The following is a 21,024-nucleotide window of genomic DNA, read 5'->3' on the forward strand; positions in this document are numbered from 1 at the left end:
CTGCATGTTTGCTTCTTTTAGTCTATTTGGCATAAAAAAAAATTTATTTTCCCAGAACATAAATAAAATATTTGACTCTTGTTTTGATGCTAAAAAAATTAAACCAATTTCCAACAAAAAAAATAAATTTAACTAAAAATCTGTGAATGAATAACCACTGCATAGTTTTGAAAACAACTATCTCGGGTTGGTTTCAGCCACTCACCCCTATTGCATACAGGGTAAGGAATTCCCATACTGATATGGCTTTCTTTTTTCTGAAGGTATGTTTGTATGTTGTTATATATTCATTTATAGAAAAACATACAACAGAGAAATTTATATACGAGTATGTATTATATCCTTACAAATTCCATTGTTTTGGCAAGGACTTTTTTTTCTTTGGTTTTCCATTTTCATTCTTTGGAGAGAGAGAGTATTTCGTTGAAAATATAATAAATTTGCAATGGCACTTTGCCATGTACTCATATATAGGTACGAATAAGTACTCGTATAACTGTAAACTGAGAATAACACAACACACAATTTTCTTCTGGCCACAATTCAGTTTGTTTTGTAAAATTTTTAAACGAATATATTTGTTCGTATTTTTATTTTGTTCCTCTGTATAAATAAAAAATATCCTGGACTTTTGTGCATATCTTGTTAAAATGAAGAACAGGTAGGGGTAGTTGGGTAGGTATAATGGTTAATATTTCATCTTGTATATAAATAAGTTAGCTATCTTTGGATGGTATAGTTTACCTATGGCCAGAAATGATTTGTTTATTGTTTTGCATTCTTGAGGAAATGTTTTGATATCGGAGAATATTTTTATAGGTTGTTCAACAAATTGCGGTTTTATTTAATATGCAATACAAATTGCATTGTGTTTTTCAATAACAAAACATTTTTAGGAGTTCTTTTAACTTACCACTTGATGCAATATTGGAGCTTCGATTCCTGAAAAGAAGAAAAAGGTACGATTTTTATAATTTAATTTTATTATATTTCTCTAAAAAAATGGAATATAAAAAAAATAATGAATTTAATACACATTTTTAAAATTTATATCCACTTTCTTTTGAGTTTTTTTTCTATGAAATTATTTTATTCCACGAGTCAGGGATGAGGTAAATGTCATTCAGGTTCATTGTTATATCACTGAAGGTCCAAATTTTAAAAACAATAGTTTATTTTTGAAACAAGTGTTTTTGCTACCAACCCTCTTTACGATTTTCAAAGCAAATTGAGCTTAAAACTTTAATTAGGCTAGAACGTCAAAAAATGTGTCTTATGATTTAGTCAACAGCTATTTTATGGAACGTGGGATTAAAATTTGTTTTACATTTGCTTAAGGTTGAAAAACAACCCAAACTATATGCCAAAACAAAATTTGTTCAGCTTCAGGAAAGGACTAAATGTTCACGATAAAATTAATGAAAACATATTATTAAGCTCTATATCAATTTTATTTTTGTATTATCTCTTTATTCTGTACAGAGCTTCATTGATTTTAAGAAATATTTTAATATTAGAAAACTAAGATTAAGTTTAAAATGTGTTATAATTATTTAAAATAATTCCTGCCAAAAATAGTTTCATGTATAAAATATCATGAAAACAAACAGATCTAAAAGAATAAACTCAAAAGACTTTTCAAAGGACAAATATATTCGTCATTAAAATTGAAGATTTTGACTTCAATATTTGTTCAGATTGTATTGATTTAAAGTTCAACGAGCAAATTGAAAAAATTTGTTAGTGCATAGTGCGATAGTCTGGCATGCGAGAAGTCTTGGGTTCGATCCCTGCCTATGCCACCTAAAGTTTTTTCACGGGTACTGCCTCTTGCAAGGAATTGACAAATCCTCCAAGAGTAATTCTTGTCATAAAAAGTGCTTTCTCAAATTTGCCGTTCGGATTCGGCTTAAAATTGTAGGTCCCTTCCATTCCTGAAAACAGTTGAGAGTTGTCAGTCACTAGGCCCTAGTTCTCAAACGGACTGTGGCGCCACCCAATTTATTTAATTGAATATCTTTAAAAGGCATACAATTTACAAATTCAGCTTAGGTTTGTAGTAATTTCAAAATAAATGGCAAACAAATTTTAGGAGCTTCGAAAAAATTGCAATAGTAAATTCAAATCTTTACAATTTTTGATATGACTAAAGTTTTGTAAACAAAAAACTGACGATGTCTAAAAATTTGAGATACGATGAGATAATTATGTTTTTGCAAGAAAAATTTCAATTGGAGGTTACATAAATATTTAAAGCCAAAAGGTCAAACATATTTTAGAAAAGAGCTTGAATTGTTTCTTTACCTAATTCAAACATTAATAATTTTAATAACATTTGCTTTATTCTTCACTTTAGCAATTCGAAATATTCTCTTGAGTCTGAACGTACGTTTCAAAATTTTAAGAATGTTAAGAAACTTAACCTATGTTGGATGAGAAATGAAAAGGAAAACAAAATTATATTTCTATGTTCCTTTTTTGGCAACTTGATCGAATGATACACAAAATTGAAAAGCACAGCCACCTGGATGGGATTTTTCTGATTTGGAAATTGTATGTTTAAAAAAAAAACATGACATAATTTGTCCAAAACAATAAAATAAGCAAAAATCTTAAGTGTGCTAAATTATGTCTCTCCTAAGTCTCATTAAAAAAGTGTGGTCTTGTTTCTAATAAAAACAAAAATTCTTTGGATGTAAGAGGCGATCATATTACGGAGTAGGCATTGTTTTCGCCTTGAGTTTTTGCACTTTTTTCATTTTTGGTCATCAGAAAAAAAAACGTGTCAATAAAGAAAGAAGGAAGGCAGAGAGAGAACACAAAAATATGACGAAGTCAAAAAAAAATCAGACGGCCTTTTAGTTCGATTAGATGTACCAGGCGATCATGCCACTAAAGAAGGTATAACTTAATTTTTTGTTTTGTCTTCATATTCTTTTCGTTAAATGTAAATATGGTTTCGATTTTGTTTTTATATTCATATTCTCTTTTTGAATTTTGTTTCTCCAAAATTACTTACACTAATAAAATATGATGAAGAGTGGGCGTGGCCAATCATCCAGTAGTATTGGTGGTGGTCATCGTGATTGTATGGTTAGAAAAATAAACCAACACACTTTTCGTATTTTTTGCCTTTGTTTTATTTGTCCCTTAAAAGTATTGATGAAGGACAGAATGTAGATCTAAAAACAAAAGAGAAAAGAGTACATGTACGCATCATGATCGCCTGATGTGAAGCTTTAGCTTAGTGGAAGTCTCTAGAATATCAATGATCTCTTACGAGTAGTAAGATTATGGATTTGGAAGAGGCAGTTAGTTCATTTAAGCAAGATGATAAAAGAAGTAAATTAAATTTAAACAAAGTGGGAAAGTTTAGACTCAGTGGAATAATAAAAAAACTTTTACAATTATTTACATTTTCAAATATAAAATTTTATGAACTATTAATTGAAATTATGGTAACTTTGGATTAATAATTTTTGTGTATAATATTATTGAATAATATTATTAACTGAAGTGAGAAGAAAATGAAAAAGAAGCTGCAATACAACCCACAAAAAAATTGTGTCACAAATGAATTTTATCATCACGAAAAATTGAAGGAGCAGATATGCAACCGAAAATGTAAGTTTGAGCTGTTTTCGAGAAGTTATATCAATAAATTTATATTCATAAATGAAACCAAACTACAAAACTAGTTTTAAGGAGATCATTTCGAGTTTAAATGGTGTTTTAGTATTAATTCCTGTAAGGTCTTATTTTTTGACTATTTTAAAAGAAGTGAAATTATGAAAGTTTTGTAAAAGGAGTTTCATGTCATGTGTCCAAAAATTGATCATAAAAACTTCGTATTTAATATTTTCCTCTGTTCCTTATGCTTAGACTGTGTCATTTGCATATTAAAGGAATAACAATCCTTTGAATTTGCGTGAAATCAAAAAAAGCTTTTTATTTCTTGCAAAAATCAGTAAGCGGTAAGTGTTATTTTTTTCTATGAAATCTAAAAGTTCAACATTTTGAAGAGATTTTTATAATTTTGACCTGAATATTTATGCCAAGTTATAGGTCTTAAAATCTTACATAAGTAAATGTCTTCTCAGGTATTATACAATTTTGTATTCAAATTAAAAAAATGATCTAGTGAATACTGTAGCTATTCTTTGGTACTTGAAAACTTTAGTAAATCTCAACAATCTCAATTTTTCTGCTGTCACGTTGTTTGATTTTGAATTTCTTGTAATTTTTGAAAATGTTAAATGTTCTTTCAAACCATTAAAGTAATTTTTGATGTAGAATAAAATCAAGAATAATTCTCAAAAAAGTCAGAGCTTATGTATTTGACGCAAAGTCTACTTGCACTCAAAAGTAAAACACTCCAAAGAGAGACTTAAATTTCGAATCAATATTTAAATAAAATATTCCATATTTCTGTCACATACTCCACAACCTCGAAGCAACTGAATAAAAATTATCTGATGTTAGCTTCAAACTAACGTAAATACTTTTGATATACAAATATTTCAAAAATCATTAGATAGCTATTTTTAAAAAATCTTTTAAATTTATTCACTTTGCATATTAATCCATTTGCATAAAATATTTTCATGTGAACCAACTTCGAGCTGGTGTAGGATAGTGTGGTATTTTTCAATTTGATTATTTTCTTCTTAGAAATAATTTAAGAAAATATATTTTCCTAAAATGAAGTGCTATAAATAATCTGTACAATCATGACCTCTATTTGCATACTTTCCTTTAAGTTGGTAAATTTTTACACATTATACATACTATATGCATCATTTCATGGAATTTTCTTCAATCTCAGTTTATGCAAGGATTTTTCTCAGGCACACGTTGAAGCTTATTGTATACATTATATGTACATATATAAATAAAATAGATATGAAGTTCGTATTGGGGGTAAAACGAAAAATAGAAAAGAAAAGTGTATCTGGACAAATTCTTTGACTTGGTAAGTTAAGTTACGTTGCTCGTAATCGTGTTCAAAAGATCTTTGTATGTATTTATAATGTTAGCTGATCCAGAATATGCAACAAGGAAATCTAGACGGAACTAACAGTGCGTTAAGTAAGATTTACATATACTTGATAAAATACAAATTACATACATATAGGAAATATTTATAAAAATATGTGTAGTGTACATATAAAAGAAATGATACAGATTTTGCATTTGAGTGCACAAGAAAAAATGTTTATATCAAGCAAATATACAAGGTAAATAGTCAAGATAAATTGTGAGGTTTTGCTTATGAGGTACAAGGATACAAATAATCCTTTCTGCTTCCATTTTTCCAGGAATTTTTATTTTATAAAAAAAACATTTTATTTACTAAAATTGTGTTTGACAAAATGCACAGTTTACAAACTCCGTTTTTGGAAATTAAAAAAAAATATATAAATTTTTATAATTAATTCTGAGAATTTTGTGTTAACATTTTATACTGTGTATTTCAAATATTAAGACAGAAAAAGTATGTTTCATGCTAAGTTAAATATAAATGGTCCTGAAGAAATAAAAACAATTGAAAAAGGACAGTTTTATATTTGTAGGAGTGAAACTGTATTGTGTTAAACTTTTGAACTTCATATAGCTAAACTATCTTACTTGGACATGATCAAAGTTATACTCAATTATTTTAGTTAAAAAAATGTTTGTATACAAAAATTTCTCATGTTCTTATGTCATTTAAAAATTGTACAACCGACTGGTCTTTTTTATTTTTGTTTTGGTATGTTTTTCTATTTTATTAAATTTAATTTTTTTCAGTTTGATTTGTTTAACTAAACATTTTTGACTTTTCAGGGGCCATATTAAATAAAATTGAGTCTTTTGACATCTGGAAAAATATTTAGAAAAATAAAATTAAAAGTTGAAAAAATTACAAACCTAAGAATATATTTTGTTAAAAATTTAATTGTTTTTAGTTGAAATATCTTGAGGAAATGCTATTTTTAAATATTTGTCGAAAACTAATAAAAACATAAATAAATCACTTTTAAAATGAAAAAGAAAATAACGCCGTTAGACGTAAGTTACTTTTTTGATTAAATAACCAAAGGAAATGAATTTTTAATATTATTTTTCACGCGTACATTCGTCTCAATTTCAAAAATGTCTTATTTTGTAAAGATTGTTTAATTAATTGACATCGAAGCCATTCTTCGATGGAATTTGTCAGTTTCAAGCAAAAAGAAAGTTTTTTTTTTGAAAAGCTGCTAAGCGCAAAAGTTAAAAATAATGAGCAAAGAGTAGTGAAATTAAGAATTAACTTCAAAATCGGAAATGATTTTTCAACAAAAGAGAATTTTCGATTAACAAAAAGTACCTACGAATTCGTGTTGTCTAAAATTGAAAAAAATAGGCTGGGATGCGACCCACACTGATAACTTAACATCCCGTCTGTCCATTTATCTTGCTTAAAAGTTGTTTATAGGTTTTCGTGTTGGGTTAAAAAAGTTGTCAGTTGAATTATTCTTAAAAAATTTAAAATTAAAAAGATTGTTGGTCGAAAACAATTTTTTTCCAATTTTAGTAGCATTTCTTAAATTTATACAAATTGGATTAATGCAATTAATTAAAAAGATATTAAGAAACTAACATACAATTTTACCAAATTTGCATATTTTTTTTTTAGATTTTATTTTTTTATGAAAAAAACAGACTGATGAATTTTTATACAAAAAAAACTACTGAATATCGAAAAAATGTCTGTGAAATAAAAAAGTTTGAAGACAATATTTTTAATTTTCGAAAAGCTATTTGAATCGAATGTTATGTTTTTACCAAGTTTTAGTAATTGTCAACTAGATTTTTCTCAAAATTTTACTGAATGTTAACTACTAACGTAACTATATTTTTAAGAGATAAAAGTAGCTTCAAGCCAATATCTCAAAGTTTTTAAAAGATATTTGAGCCGAAACTCAATTTTTAATAACTTTTATTATTTTTTTGTTTAAGTTTTTTTTTGTAAAAAACTTGTCAGTCAGATTTTTCTCAACATTTTCTCGAATGTTAAAAACAATATTTTTATAAGTTTAAATTACTTCGATGGTGAAAATCAATTTTTACCAACTTTTGTTAAATTTCCTTTAAAGTTTTTATTTTTTGTTAAAAAACTGTCAATTTGATTTTTCTCAAAGTTTACTAAATGTAAAAAACAATATTTTTGAAAAATGAAAGTAGTTTAAAGCCAATATCTCAAGGTTTTGAAATGATATTTGAGTTGAAAATCAATTGTTACCAACTTTTATTAAAAAAAAACTATCAATTCGATTTTTTTCAATTTTTTTCTGAATGTTAAAAACAGTATTTCTTATAGGATAAATTAATTTTGAAGCCATAATCGCAAGTTTTTAAAACATATTTGAGTCGAAATTCAATTTTTTCCAACTTGAGTAATGTTTTTTTTATGTTTTATTTTTTATAAAAAAAAACTGTCAATTAGATTTATTTCAAAATTTTATCAGATGACAAAAACATCATTCTTCGTTGCTTTGGAGATGAAATAATATTTATTCGTAAAATTTTCGAGGTGATAAATGTTTTTTTTTTCAGTTTTTTTTTGATTTATAAAAAAACGTTAGTTGGATTTTTTTCCACGTTACAATATATAGTATACAATTTAATTCAAGTCTCTAGCGTCATTGCTTCATGAGATATTAGGGTCAACCAAAAGATTCACCTTTTTTAAACTGGTATGGTAAAAAAACCACCAACTCAATTTTCTTGAGTACCCTTTCGGCATCTTTCATCACTATACCTGTATAACAAAATTTATTTGAAGTCGAGATCTCTACTGGTTCTTGAACTATAGACGACGAAAATCTTTTATTAAGACTGAAACGTCGAGAAATGTCAAAATTTTCCATTTGACAAATTGGACCCATTACAATAACTTCACGGAGAGGACTTTCTGCACTATTTTTACTTTTCATTAAATATTTTTATTATTTTATCTGAAGAGTTTAGTTTATTGAATTTATATCTGTAATTTGTATTTTATTTATGTACACCTTTTTGTCATTATTTTATTTTAATTTGTTTTATTGTTTCTACTTTGATTTATATTATTAAATTATTCAGATAATTTTGTACGGTATCAACAAAAACTGCAGATTAAATTCCCGCAAAACTTATAACAGCTAAGCACTACCTAGATTTCAGAAATGAATCTTGAACGCATTCTTAAATAATTTGAAACAGGCCTTTAAAAGAGCCTACTTAAATTATTGTACCTCCACACCAAGAGTTCAATTTTATGCTTTTATCCATACTTTTCATATTTTCATTTCCTTTAAGGACCTTAAATCATTTATTCATTTCCTGTGAAACACAATAAAATAACATACAAAAGATAAACGACAAAACTCCTCACCTATTTTATTCGGACCAAAAATACAATAAAACTTATTTTCAATTTGTTTGCCTGCAATTCCATAAAACACCAGAAGGACTCAGGACCTCTATATCCACTCTACTTGTCTCTTTAAAATAAATCTCATCTCCAAATAAGGCACAATATGTTATAATGCTTGTATACGAAATTGTATACAAACTGAAGCTCAACGCCTCTGACAAGTGACACTTATTCAGACAATCAGGGAATAATTGGAAATCAGCTCAAGGATTCTGTTCCAATGACCTACAAAAGTTGCGACGTGAAAATTAAAATAAATAAAAAAAACAGACATACATACAAATGTGTCGTCGCACATACATAGGTACATACATTAAACATCGTATACCTATTCAAATATAAATAAAAAATGTTTCTCAGTGAAAAGGAATAAAAGGACACGAATAAAAAAAAAGGAAAACGAATTTATAAATTATTGCAAGAGAGTGGTGTTCTGTTTGAGGATGTCATTTGACTTTGCCATCATTTGAACAAGAGAATACAGAAAAACACAGAAAAAAACAACCCATTGTGAGGGAACAATAATTATAGATGAAAAGCTTTTCCCAGACGCATTCTTTTTAATCCTGATTCGTGATGTTTTGTGTCATATCCTTGGAGGAAAAATTAAATAATAAAACCACGCGAATTATGTTGAAAGTATAAATGTCTCGTTTCGTTACCTTTTGAGAGGCGCTTTAATCTAAAAATTCTGGAAATAGCATAGATTCTCTTCTGAATTGAGAAAAGGAAAAATTTCTAGAAATGTGCGGTTCTAAGAATTTTAAGGCTTTATTCCTCTTTTTGTGAACAAGAGAAGTAAGAACTCAACTATATGCATGTGTACATCAGGACACAGAAGCAAGGAGTTTGAAAAGATTTATATTTTTGAACTAAACTCTCTCTCCTTTGATTTTTTTTGTTTTTGTGTTTGTAATGTTGACGTGTAGCTTGTGTAATATTTGTAGCAAGCAAGAGGCAAAATCACAACATCTGCGTTATGCCTTACTGATGGCAAGGACGTCTGCATAAATATAAGAAGGATCCTTTGAAGTTAATCAGCTATTTCATGTGACTGCACTTGAAGGAAAAATAGTTGATGCAAATAAACTGCGCTACCAACAACTACAACACTATGCTGCCATCATCATCGTCGTCGTCGTCATCCTACAGTCTTCATCTTTTGCATCGTCGTTGTTGTTGTTGTAGCTCGTCATAAGGCTGGCAAAAACTATTCCGGAAAAAAGGATACGGCTGCGGCACGGCGGCTATGACGACAACGACGACGATGACGGCGAATATGTCAAGTGTAATATAATAAACTTTTCGAAAAGAACCTTCCGGCCGCGTGATGCATCTACCGAAGTTTGCCTCACTTGAATAAACCCGATTGCATATACCATACCTCCATAGGTGGATGCGTGTTTGTGTGAATGTTAAGTGTTTGTGGCACGAATATGACTGAGGAGTAAATATCGAGCACGATAAATTATGTAAATTCATCTTCGCTTAATGCACATAACACATGTGTGAGCATTGGTTAAGGGGGGGAGGAGGGAATAAATATGTTTCAAAAGATACCAAGGATATAAATAAGGATAACGATGATGTCATCCAGAAAGTTCAAGAGGTCATTAGTGTGTATATCTCTACTGAACTTTATTTAACCGTCATGCAAAATATTTATAAAGCGAAGGACTTAAACAAAAAATAAAACAGAAAGTTAATTGACTTATTTCAAAGAATTTATGTAAATTTCAATGATGATGATATGGTTATTTATGGAAAGTTTTGAATGCGTTGAAAAAAAAACAAAGGATTTTAGTTACTTTTGTAAACATGGCCTACCATAATATTTGTTGGTCATTTCTTTGACCTTTAGCCAAGGATCCTAAACTAAATTGATTGCAATCTGATTGAAGAAATTTCGAAACCTTTTTTCGTATATTTAAGTACAATTTAGTGTCGCATATCCTTACAACTAAAATAAAAGAGGTCTTGAGTATCGCAAATACGACTTAAACGATTTTTGTTTAAGGAACGAATATATGTGTTGTTAAGATTATTTATGTAGGTATAATGCATTTTAAAAACTCAAAATCTCATTTAAATCAAAAGTTTTAGAGAGATTTCTGGCAGTGCGTTAATTTTTTCGTGAGCCATATCTCAAAAACCGGGTGAGATATAGACTTCAAATAAATTGTATTTTATAGATGATATAACCAAAAGGTGCCGAAAGTATTAAAAAAATCAAGCTAGTGTTTTGACCATAGCAATTTAGGAAAAATTAAAAATTTGGTTGACATAAAATATCTCTCAATAAACGCTATCGACAGACAAATCCAATTGGAATTTCCGTGGAAGTATTAGCAAATTTAAAAAGCATGTTCCTTAAAATCATATGAGAAAATTGTTTTGTTAATTTTTAGGAAAAATCCAACTAACAACTTGTCTAACCAAAAAAAAAACAAAACCTACCAGAAGTGATTTAAAATGATTTTAAAATCATTTTTCACAAGACCAAAAAAAAAAGGTTTTGAAGCAAAACCTGTTTTCGACGCAAAATGTTGGTATTAACATTTTTTGTAAAACTTTTAAAAACATAACTGACGGATACAACATAATTCCTTTTGTCTTTTTATAATAAATGTTTCATATATCTATTGCTGTATTATTTATACATTTTAAATTTATTTAATTATATCATATTCTTATTTTCTCCATGTACTTCTTGCCTGTTTTAGTTGCGACATATAGGAACTAAATGGCAAGTATTGCATTCGTAAACAATTTCGAATCAAATATGACATTACGATGGTAGTAAAGTCGAAAAAAGTGGGTCCCCCTCATTACGTCCGTCTGTCCTGGCCCCTACAGCCTACACCTTTGTGCTGATTAAAATTAAGGTTTTCAACCGATTACATTAAGCGTTTTTTTTTCGTTTTTTTAATACGAAAAATAATAGCAGTCCCAATACTAATAAATTGTTTTAAAATTGAAAATTCGAATTTTCGATTTTTTTTCAAAAATGATTTTGTTAAATTGTTCTCTTAATTTTTTTTTTCTTAATTCGGCTTCTTTCTACAAGAAAAAAATGTTTTAGTATTGCTCTTGAAGGGTACCCTCATACAACCGTTAATTTGTTTTTAAGTTCTCTTAGGAATTAGTGAACCGATTTCAATAATCTTCTCTTGCAAGCTCTTTTCGATGATCAAATTTTCGAATTGATGATGATTTTTGATGATCAAAAATGTCAGTATTTTTTTTTTATTTTTAAAAATATTATAATTTTTTTTACAAAACTTGATATCTCAGATCTTTATCTTTATTTATAACCACTAAAATATTTTAAAGACACAAATTTAAAACTGTACATATAAAAATTAATTTTAAAAAAATCCGCTCTAATGATTTTTGCAAAGAAAATTAAGGTTTTTTGAGAAATAAAATGGAATTTTAATTTTTGAGAAAAACTTATATTGCAGGTACATCCTAAAACATAGAAAATATTTTTAAACGGACTTTTTTAAAGAAATTAGAATTATTTCAAAATTTCAAAAACTTTTAAGATCTTAAAAAATTAAAGAAATCTACTTTTTGAAGCAAATTTGTTCTACATGTTCTAAAACGGAGAATTCCAAGAATATAAATGTTCCAAAAACAGCAAAAGTGAGTCTTTTGTTAAACTAATTGCTAATTGAAAAACACAACGCACGTTTCAGATTTATTAATAAAAAGCTTTGAATCTCTTGAGAACTAAAGTAAAAAAAGAGATTCCGAAATATTTAATTTATGCCTGTCACTCAAAAGTTTCTTCCTAGCTTTTTTGTTAACCTTTATTTGTTTTTATTTTATTCAGAGAAATTATGTACTTAAATCCACGTATATTCTTAAATTCAAGAACCAAACATTTTTCTCTCTACAATATTTAAATTTTGTTGACTCTTTTAAGATCAAAATAATTTCTAGCATCAGCTCTAATTTACTAGTAAGCAGTTTGTTAGCGTTAGGAATAATAAACTCCCAAAAAAAAATTCAAAAAAACCTTCAGATTCTCTTTCATTTTTTTTTGGGTACTTGAATTTTTGTAGCTTTTTTCGCATTAATAGAAATGGCAACAAAAAGAAAATATATTCTTTTGGAAAAAAAACCATGTTTCAAAACATTTTCTTACATTTTTGCGTGAAAGCAACAAAAGCCCTTTAAACTATTGTTTTTTGCTCTTAAATATGTCATATTTAGAAAACTGTTGGAATATATATATATATATATATATATATCGAAAACTCGAATTTTCTCAAAAACCAAAAGATTAATTTGTATTAAATTTCACTAAATAAATATTTTTGTATTGCTCCAGAAGGGTACCCGCTTCAAACCGTAATTAATTTGTAAGTTTTCTCAAGAACTAATGAACAGATTTCAATGACTTTTGTCTACAAAAGCAAAAATATTTGAAAGTCAAAAAAAAAAAATCAAAATTCGTTATCTCGAAAATGGGTTATCAATTTTTTTTACAAAAATGAAACGTAAAACCTTTATTAGTAAGCATAGTTGCAAACTAAACAAATTTTTAAACTTAAATTGGAAAACATCGTTTATACAAAATTGAATTATAAAAAAACGCTAATGATTTTGGAGTCAAAATTATTTTGCAAATACATTTTAAAGTGTTAAAATACAAGATGTTTAAAACATAGCCGTTATATAGAAAAGAAATTTTGCGCGACAAGTCGTGCATTTTATTTATTATGTTACCCTTATATTTATTTGTTTATCTTTTTTTCGTCTTTTTATGCATTTATTTATTATTTGAGTGAGTTTTTAATGTAGATTTCTTAATATTTCAGTTAAAATCTTTACATCTTTTTCTTTTCTTTCAGAACACTTAGATTTTGAAAAAGATTTGTACACAAGAAGATTTTAAGAGTTGAAGGATCTTTCAAAAAGATAATCTGATGTCTAAGAAACAGGTAACATATTGATATTTTTTTTTAACTTATTTTAAAATAGTAATTCAATATACATATAAGAATATTCTTTAGTTAAGATTTTTACAAAAAAAATATTTGTATTGTTTATTTAGTTATTTGTTTTGAAAATGTGTGTTTCGTTGAAATTTTTTTAAAGTCTTGAAAGCATTATTAAAAACATATTTTGTTTTTTATAGTATTTGTAATTAATTTTATTTCAACATTGTTCTTTAACCCCCAAATAATTAAAACTTTATATGAAACAGTGCAGGTGCATTATACTTTTCTAAAATTGACCAAAGTTTAACTTTTTTTTCTTATTTAAACGTCAGTAGTTTCCATGCTGTCATCTGAAATTCAAATATGTAGTTAAGAGTAAAAACCATCTGTGAATTTAGAATAAAAAAATGAAAGTAGTACAAAACATAAAGTTTGTCTTTGCAATTTTCATGAAGTTGTCCAATATGTTGTTTATTCAAACAAAAGGATTCTAATCTGTAAAACTACCAACTCTAACTTCTATAGAAAAGCTTGCCATGAGTTTTTGAAGTGTCAAAAACCCGTATGGAAATAAATTTGTTTTTACTCACCCATAGATTTATTGACAGAATTTTTCCGCTTCCATTAAAAACAAATATAACCGACAAATTGCTTTCACACACTACACCGACTTTGTTTGTGAATCAAAAATTTATTACAAAACGACGACGGTACCAAAGTGTCCCCCAATACGGTATTTTCAATGTTTCAAAAATTTGTTATGTTTTGTTAACCCCTTATCTATCTGCAAAGCTGCTGCTGTCGAAAAAGCTTCATTTATGCTGGTATGTTCATACTCTTAGTAGCCCCTACCTACCTTCATACATAACTAACAAAACTTATATATTAGACCATCAAAAATTCACAAGCTAAAAGTTCCAAAAACGAAATAAAACAAACCAAAACACCAAAAAATACAAAAAAAGGAGGACATTTTGCGTGTGTCCTTTGATAACATTTTTGTAATTCCATATTTTAGTTTTCTCTTTACAATTTTTTGTTGTTGTTGTTCTGATATACAAAAATACCTTGCTTTCAAAACATTTCGTGTCAATAGATCTGACTGATGTAAAAAGTAAAACTTGTACAGAGAAGGTAAAAAGTAAAAGCAATAAAATAAATGTTAACAAAAAAAAAAAGAAGTTTGCAATTTCGATAACAAAAAGGTTATGACCATAATATAAAAAGAATAAAAGAACATCCAACAAAAATGTTGTTATCCTTCGTGTAATAATCGAGTGATGAAGTTTTTCGTTTTACTTCAATTTGCAGAAATTGAGAAAATAGAATTCAACACAATAAGAATGTGGAACAGAACGACACAGAGGACAAACTTATAGCTTATGTACCTCTGTCTACGACCTACCTCACTTAAGTTTAACCCATATCGCCTTATAATGGGTGGGTGCTGTTGTGCGCTCTCCATGGTGCAGCGCAGAACACATTTTATTGTTTTGCCTTTATTGACAATAGAAGGACGAGTGAAACAAATAGTTTGGTAGATACGAAGGTACATCTAGTGCTAGTTCTACTTCCGCATCTATACATGTTTTTCAGTTTAAGAAAAGTTTGCTTTCATGCATGTTATTTGCTACAAACTGATTTGAAAATATTCAGCACAACACTGTGCAAAATAAAGTGCATACAATTTGAATATTTACAAAATTGAGTTACATCATTTTAAGGAAGATATGTTTTTATTTTTGTGGAATCGAAAAGTTTCGCTAGAAAATCTTTTTTCCCAGATAAAACTTGATAAATTTTTGCTATTAGGCTTATTTCTAATAAGATTCGAAAATTTGATTCAAATTTTGAAAATAAAATTTAGCATCTTTGATTTTTGGAATTTATTTTTGTAACTCTAGAAACACTGAACTTCTATTTGACAGTTTTAAAAATAACTAGGTTTTGAAGCCTTTTCCTAGGACTTCTGGTAATTAGTCTGAACATTTTAATATTGGAACTTGGACTTGTATTTGTACTTCTCAATTTATATTTAATTTCTATAGTATTTTATTTCGAGTAAGAATATTGTATTTCTTAAAACAGTTTCTATTATTAATAGCTCTCTTGCTAGCTTTTATTTTTTTGAAATTTGAAAAGTTTAAAACTATAGCACTACTAAAAAAAAAGACGATACACTCTGCGATATACCATTGAAATTCCAACAATCTCAATATAAAAGTTTTGAAATTTTGCCCCAGTAACTATTCGACAAAAAGGCTGAGGTCAACACGCAAGATAAAGCTTTTCCAAGTGCTCAATTTAAGACTGTACAAATAGAATTCAAGATTAATTTTCGTAGACTAATGATGCAAATGTGTATTTGGTCTTATCCTCTTTTTAACTTCTAAAAGGAATTTATTGTAATCAGTCAGCATTTCTCGGCGTTTCATGGTCCCTAGAAAAAGTTTTAAAAGTGATGCCTGTGGTACGTTCGTACGTCCGTATATCCAGGATCCCATTTTTCGTCGGCGGTATTTCAAGAACCGATAGAGATACCCATTGTCTGACAGTTCAAAACATTTGGTTGATTTACTTAAAATGTGGATATTAAAGTTTTGAACCAAATTGCGTTTTTTCATTTTTTAAGACTAAAAATAACGGTAGTCCCCATTACATTTTTTTCCAAAAACAAGACTTTGTTTCAATTTTCGATAATTTTTCGTCTTTATTTGGCTTCTTTTAATTTAAAAAGCGTATTTTTGTTTTACTCCCGAAGGGTAAATCCATAGAAACAGTACTAAGTTTTTAAGCTTTCTCAAGAACTCATCAACCAATTTATATATTTGACGATCGAAAATGTCACTGATTTTATTTTTGATTTTTAAAAAGATATTTGTTTTTTTTTTTTTAATTTTATATCTGGGAAATGGGTCATCATTTTTTTACGAAATTATAATGCGACACATATATTAATGAGCTTTAAATAACTTCATACTCAAAAGTTATTTAAACTAAAATTTAAAAAAAAACTGCACTAACGATTTTCAAATAAAAATTTAAAGAAATTAATATTTTTTTGAGAAATCAAATGTCATTTAAGTTTTTGCAGTTAAATTTTCAAATGTTAAAATACAGTAAATATTTTTAACCATATTTTTTGAATACTTGAGTAGTCGTGCATTTTATTTAACAAATTAATAAAGAAAATCTTTCAAAACAATTTTAAACTGATAAAAAATGGTTTTTGACTCAAACATCTCGAAAGAAGTTTTATTTTTAATGACACGAAATTTCGCAATCAATATTTTGGTGAACTTTTGGAAATATCGATAGGCGATATTCCTTTCTTTTAAGGATCAGAACAACATAAATTCTTAAATTTATTGATGCCACAAAATTAAAAACTTGATACTTGTTTTTTTCCTATAGTTTCAAAACTTTCACCATCAACTGAGATTCATATTAAGAAAAATGGTTTACCCAACAAAAAATGTGTGAACAGGTTACATTTTCTTTCTTCACTTTAATGGAATTCTTAACTCTCCCTTCTTAACCAAAATTAAGGTTAATGGTTCTCATTATCATTTGAAATAATTAAAAAAAAAAACCAAACATTTTAAAGTCTCAAACCTCAATACAAAGCCTCTAAATTTAAGGCTATTAAGGGGATATACATTACATTTTATTGAAGGACTTTTCAAGATTATTATAATAATTTTTAAATACCTTTCTTGGAAGAGCTTACGAGTAATTCAAGTAACTGGTGTAATGGATTCTGTAGAAATTATTTCTGTATACTTTAGCTCATAGGGTAAAATTAAATGAAAGAAATTTAAATTATTAAAGGTGCAAGTCTAGCCGAAAGTTTTGCTAGCCTAGTATCGGTCTCCAAAAATCGAAAAATGACAATTTCACCTCAGTTTCGTGTCTATTTCTTGTGTTTTCATACACAAGTTATATTGGTTTTTCGTAGCAACACTTTAATCTGAAAATTGTATTTAATCAAGAACGTATTTCGAGTCACTAAAATTAAAAAAACTTGTTTCGTCCCTGTTTAAAAAGTGAAGACTTACGAGTAAGCTGGTATTATCTCGTGGCTCTAGATATAAAAGATAGTTTACTGTTTACAAATCTCAAGGGTTTTTCCTTCATAGAATTTGAAGAAAGTTTTTGTAAACCTGTTCGAAAAAAATGATGTATTTCATTTCCATGGAAATAAATAGCTTAACAGCACTGTAGATGTTTACCTATTTCAATTTCGATAACAGATCGATATCTACGGATATAAGTTAAGTAATGAATGCAGGAATTGCATTCTTTTCCATACGAAGAGTGAAATTGTTTCAAAAATAGAAATAGGTTAAGTATATATGTACCTACCCCACATATTATTAGAAAAAGAGGAATTCTGAAAATAAAACAACAAAACTGTTTCTGAGCAAAAACAAATGTGTGTTATGCATCCATCAGAACTTCAAAAAAAAACATTATAAAGCTAAAAGTTTGTAAAAAATTTGAATTGTGACGAATCAAAAATCTCCTTTTTTGTTTTCGAGAAAGATAAAGATAGAATTTTTATGCGAGTATGTCAATTTCCTCGATGCACTTTTCGTTTGTTTCCTTTAAACAAAAATAAAAACAAAATGTTCTCATATAAAATATCTGCATAAATGTAGAACAATGTATACAAATCAAACAAACACTCGTTTTGTTGTACTCATGCTTGTACGAGTACTTGAAGATATGTTGATTTCACTTCTTGAATTTCTGTTTACGAAAAGATGGATTTATTTTTGAGTGCTCCTCATCGAAATAAAAGAGAAATATCTTTATTTTGTTCATATCTTTTCTTGAGAAGTGATTGTCAAATATCATGGGTAAGGGTAGGGTACCCTTTAACAATCTCAGTCCCATGTGCCTGAAGTCCTGAAGGAGACGGAAACTAAGAAAATAAGGAATATTGCATTCGATGAACGCAACCAAATGCTTCAATATCACAGAGTTGAGCAAAGTTATTTGCTTTTGACAATCGAAATAAATTGTGTGATTGTTTTTTTTCTTTTTTGTTTTTATCGTAGAAATTTTTGTATTTTCGTCAAAATAAAAGAAAAGAAAAGTTAAGTGAAGTGAAGAAGAAAGAGATTGTCATTAAGAAACATTGTTTACACATGTGATGTGGTATATAAAAAATGTTATCAAGGATGAACAGAAAAATGAGATCAAATAAAAATAAATAACCTCCTTATCGAATTTTGCGTCAAGTCAAATTCCGTCGTTTTGTTCGAAAACTAAATCAAAATCATTGCCCTCGTTAAGAGACAAAATGTCATTTATAGCGATGGAAATGGTAATCATTTGGAGGGAAATTGCAGTTAAGGAAATGTTTTGTTTTGTTCTACTTTTGTTTTATTAACTCAAATTGAACTTATAGGGAATATTATGAAAGGAAATCGCAGAATGTTAAGTAAACAATTTTTATCATTTACATTTTTATGATTTGATAAGGTTACTTGTATATGTAAAAGATGTTGTTGTAGTTATAGACTTTTTTTTAAAGAAATGAAAATACGTTTTTAACGTTGTTATGTTCAATTTTAATATGTATATCTCCAAGTCTCAGCTGTCAAATACTTTTTTCCAATGTTCCCAAAACTGATGTGTTCTAATGTCACTTCTCAAGTTGTTATCTTTTGACATTTGACAATTGAAAAGAATGTCATTATTAAAAATGAAAGGATACAAGCTTTAATAGCGGATTGGTTTGGTGATTTAATAATCTTAGGCTTTTTTAGTTGATGTCAGACATAAAAGATTTATGAGCTTAAATATGGAATTCCTTATAAGTTATAAAAGGTCTTGGAAATTTAATGAAAAAAGATATGTTGCTCTAAGCTTTGGCCGTTTTGTTTTTAGTTTTAATAACATTTCCAATTTTGTTCACAATAAAATCTTCTGGGAAAAAAACTTCATTAGAGGTTTTTTTGGGGGGCATATAATTTTAATTTGGTATCACTACTTATAACTGTAGGTCATGACTTTTTGGCGTGCTTTTTGTATGTGTTGTATAAACATTAGTCCGTATTTCTTTAAAAACAAACCTAGCCAGAATATTCAGTTAATGGTGACTGACAGCTAAGTGGTTTCAACAAGACGGCGCGACATGTCACACAGCTCGGGTCACTATTGGTAACCGCATAATTTCACGTTACGTACCCTTGCATTAGCCTCCAAGACCGTGATATTTAACGTTGTTTGACTTTTTTCTGTGGGGATGTATGGAGTTGCTTTTCTATTATATATTTTTAGTAAAGCAAATTTCATGTTTCTGTTCTATTGTATTGCAAAGTTACTCAACTCTAAGAAAACACCCTTTATTTCAATTTTTTTCTTCGATCATTTGAACAAATAAATCAATAATCTTAAAGAAAACAGCTTTTAACATACAATATCTACAGACGAAACAACTTTCAAAAACACATAATATCTGGGAAAAAGTTTTTGATAGAATTCTAATACCTTTCAATACCGCTCAAGAAACACTTTTACAACCAAGATATTTTAGTAGATTCTTTTGATTTAACACCCATTTCAAATTTTATTTACTTAAAATTTATTCAGAGGGTCTTTCGGCACAATTTTACTAGCTGTGCTAACAAAAGAAAACATTACTTCTTTATTTAAAAAATGTAAACTTTTTTTAGAATTTCCCCGCAGTTTTGGGGTAAATCAAAAAGATCTCTGAAATAATTTTTCATTATTCTTATGTTATGGATTTGAAGAACTTTAAATAGGCTACTCAGGGTCAACTACTACGTCCTGACAAGAAATTCTGTTTAATTTAACTTTTTTCCTTTATTCAGTTGTCTACACAAACCTTTCTTGACATGTGTTAAAATAATATGAAATAATGTTAAAAACGGGTATTTTTAAAATTTTAGAATATATGTGCAGTCGGAGTTCTAATCAGAAATCAATACCGAAAATTATTTAATTTTTTTTTTTAAATTTCAACGAGAATCAAATGGGATAATAATTCTCATAACTAATAAGAATTTCGTTAAACTAAGTGAGATGTTTAAATAAAAATAAAAATTTGTAAGTTCATCATACAGTTAATTAATAAAAAAAACACTCTATTATTTTTATCATAATTTTATCATAAAATGCCTATTTCAAAAACCTAGTTTATGGAATAGTTTTTGTACAGCAAACTTGCAGTTGGGTGAAATTGGAATTTCTGCAATATTTTGGGTTACATTTAAAAAAGTTCTCACATTTTAAAGATATTTCAATTCTCCTTAGGGTTGCATTTTCTTTTTAGATATTTTGGAGCATTATCGAAACTTTCGATATACATTTTTCACAAGTGCCTTGGACTTTATGTACACCTAAATTTGAGTTCGTTTGAAGATAATGAATACCTTTAATTATTTAACTGATAATTATTTTTCGTTTTACTGGAAACCCTTTAAAATATCCTTAAAATTATTTTGAACTGAGAGCAATTCATTGACCGTATCCCACCCACTCTCTCTTCCCTTGTTTTTTTTTTTGTGTTGTTGAATAATAATAATTGATGTTTCCGAATTTTTATTTGCTCTGAAATCATTTTAAACACAAATACATAATTGAGTGACTGATGTCTTT

General features: G+C 27.8%; 1 long non-coding RNA gene across 1 annotated transcript in view; it reads right to left on the minus strand.

Annotated features, from left to right (window-relative positions):
- LOC129951909 (uncharacterized) overlaps positions 1-21,024 on the minus strand; it is a 166,211-nt gene that overhangs the window by 80,848 nt on the left and 64,339 nt on the right. Inside the window, exon 2 of the long non-coding RNA XR_008782253.1 lies at positions 914-942. This is a non-coding gene — a long non-coding RNA (uncharacterized LOC129951909). The remainder of the gene's footprint in view (positions 1-913; positions 943-21,024) is intronic.

The sequence above is a fragment of the Eupeodes corollae genome, chromosome 3 (genome assembly GCF_945859685.1).
Source record: "Eupeodes corollae chromosome 3, idEupCoro1.1, whole genome shotgun sequence".
NCBI lineage: Eukaryota > Metazoa > Arthropoda > Insecta > Diptera > Syrphidae > Eupeodes > Eupeodes corollae.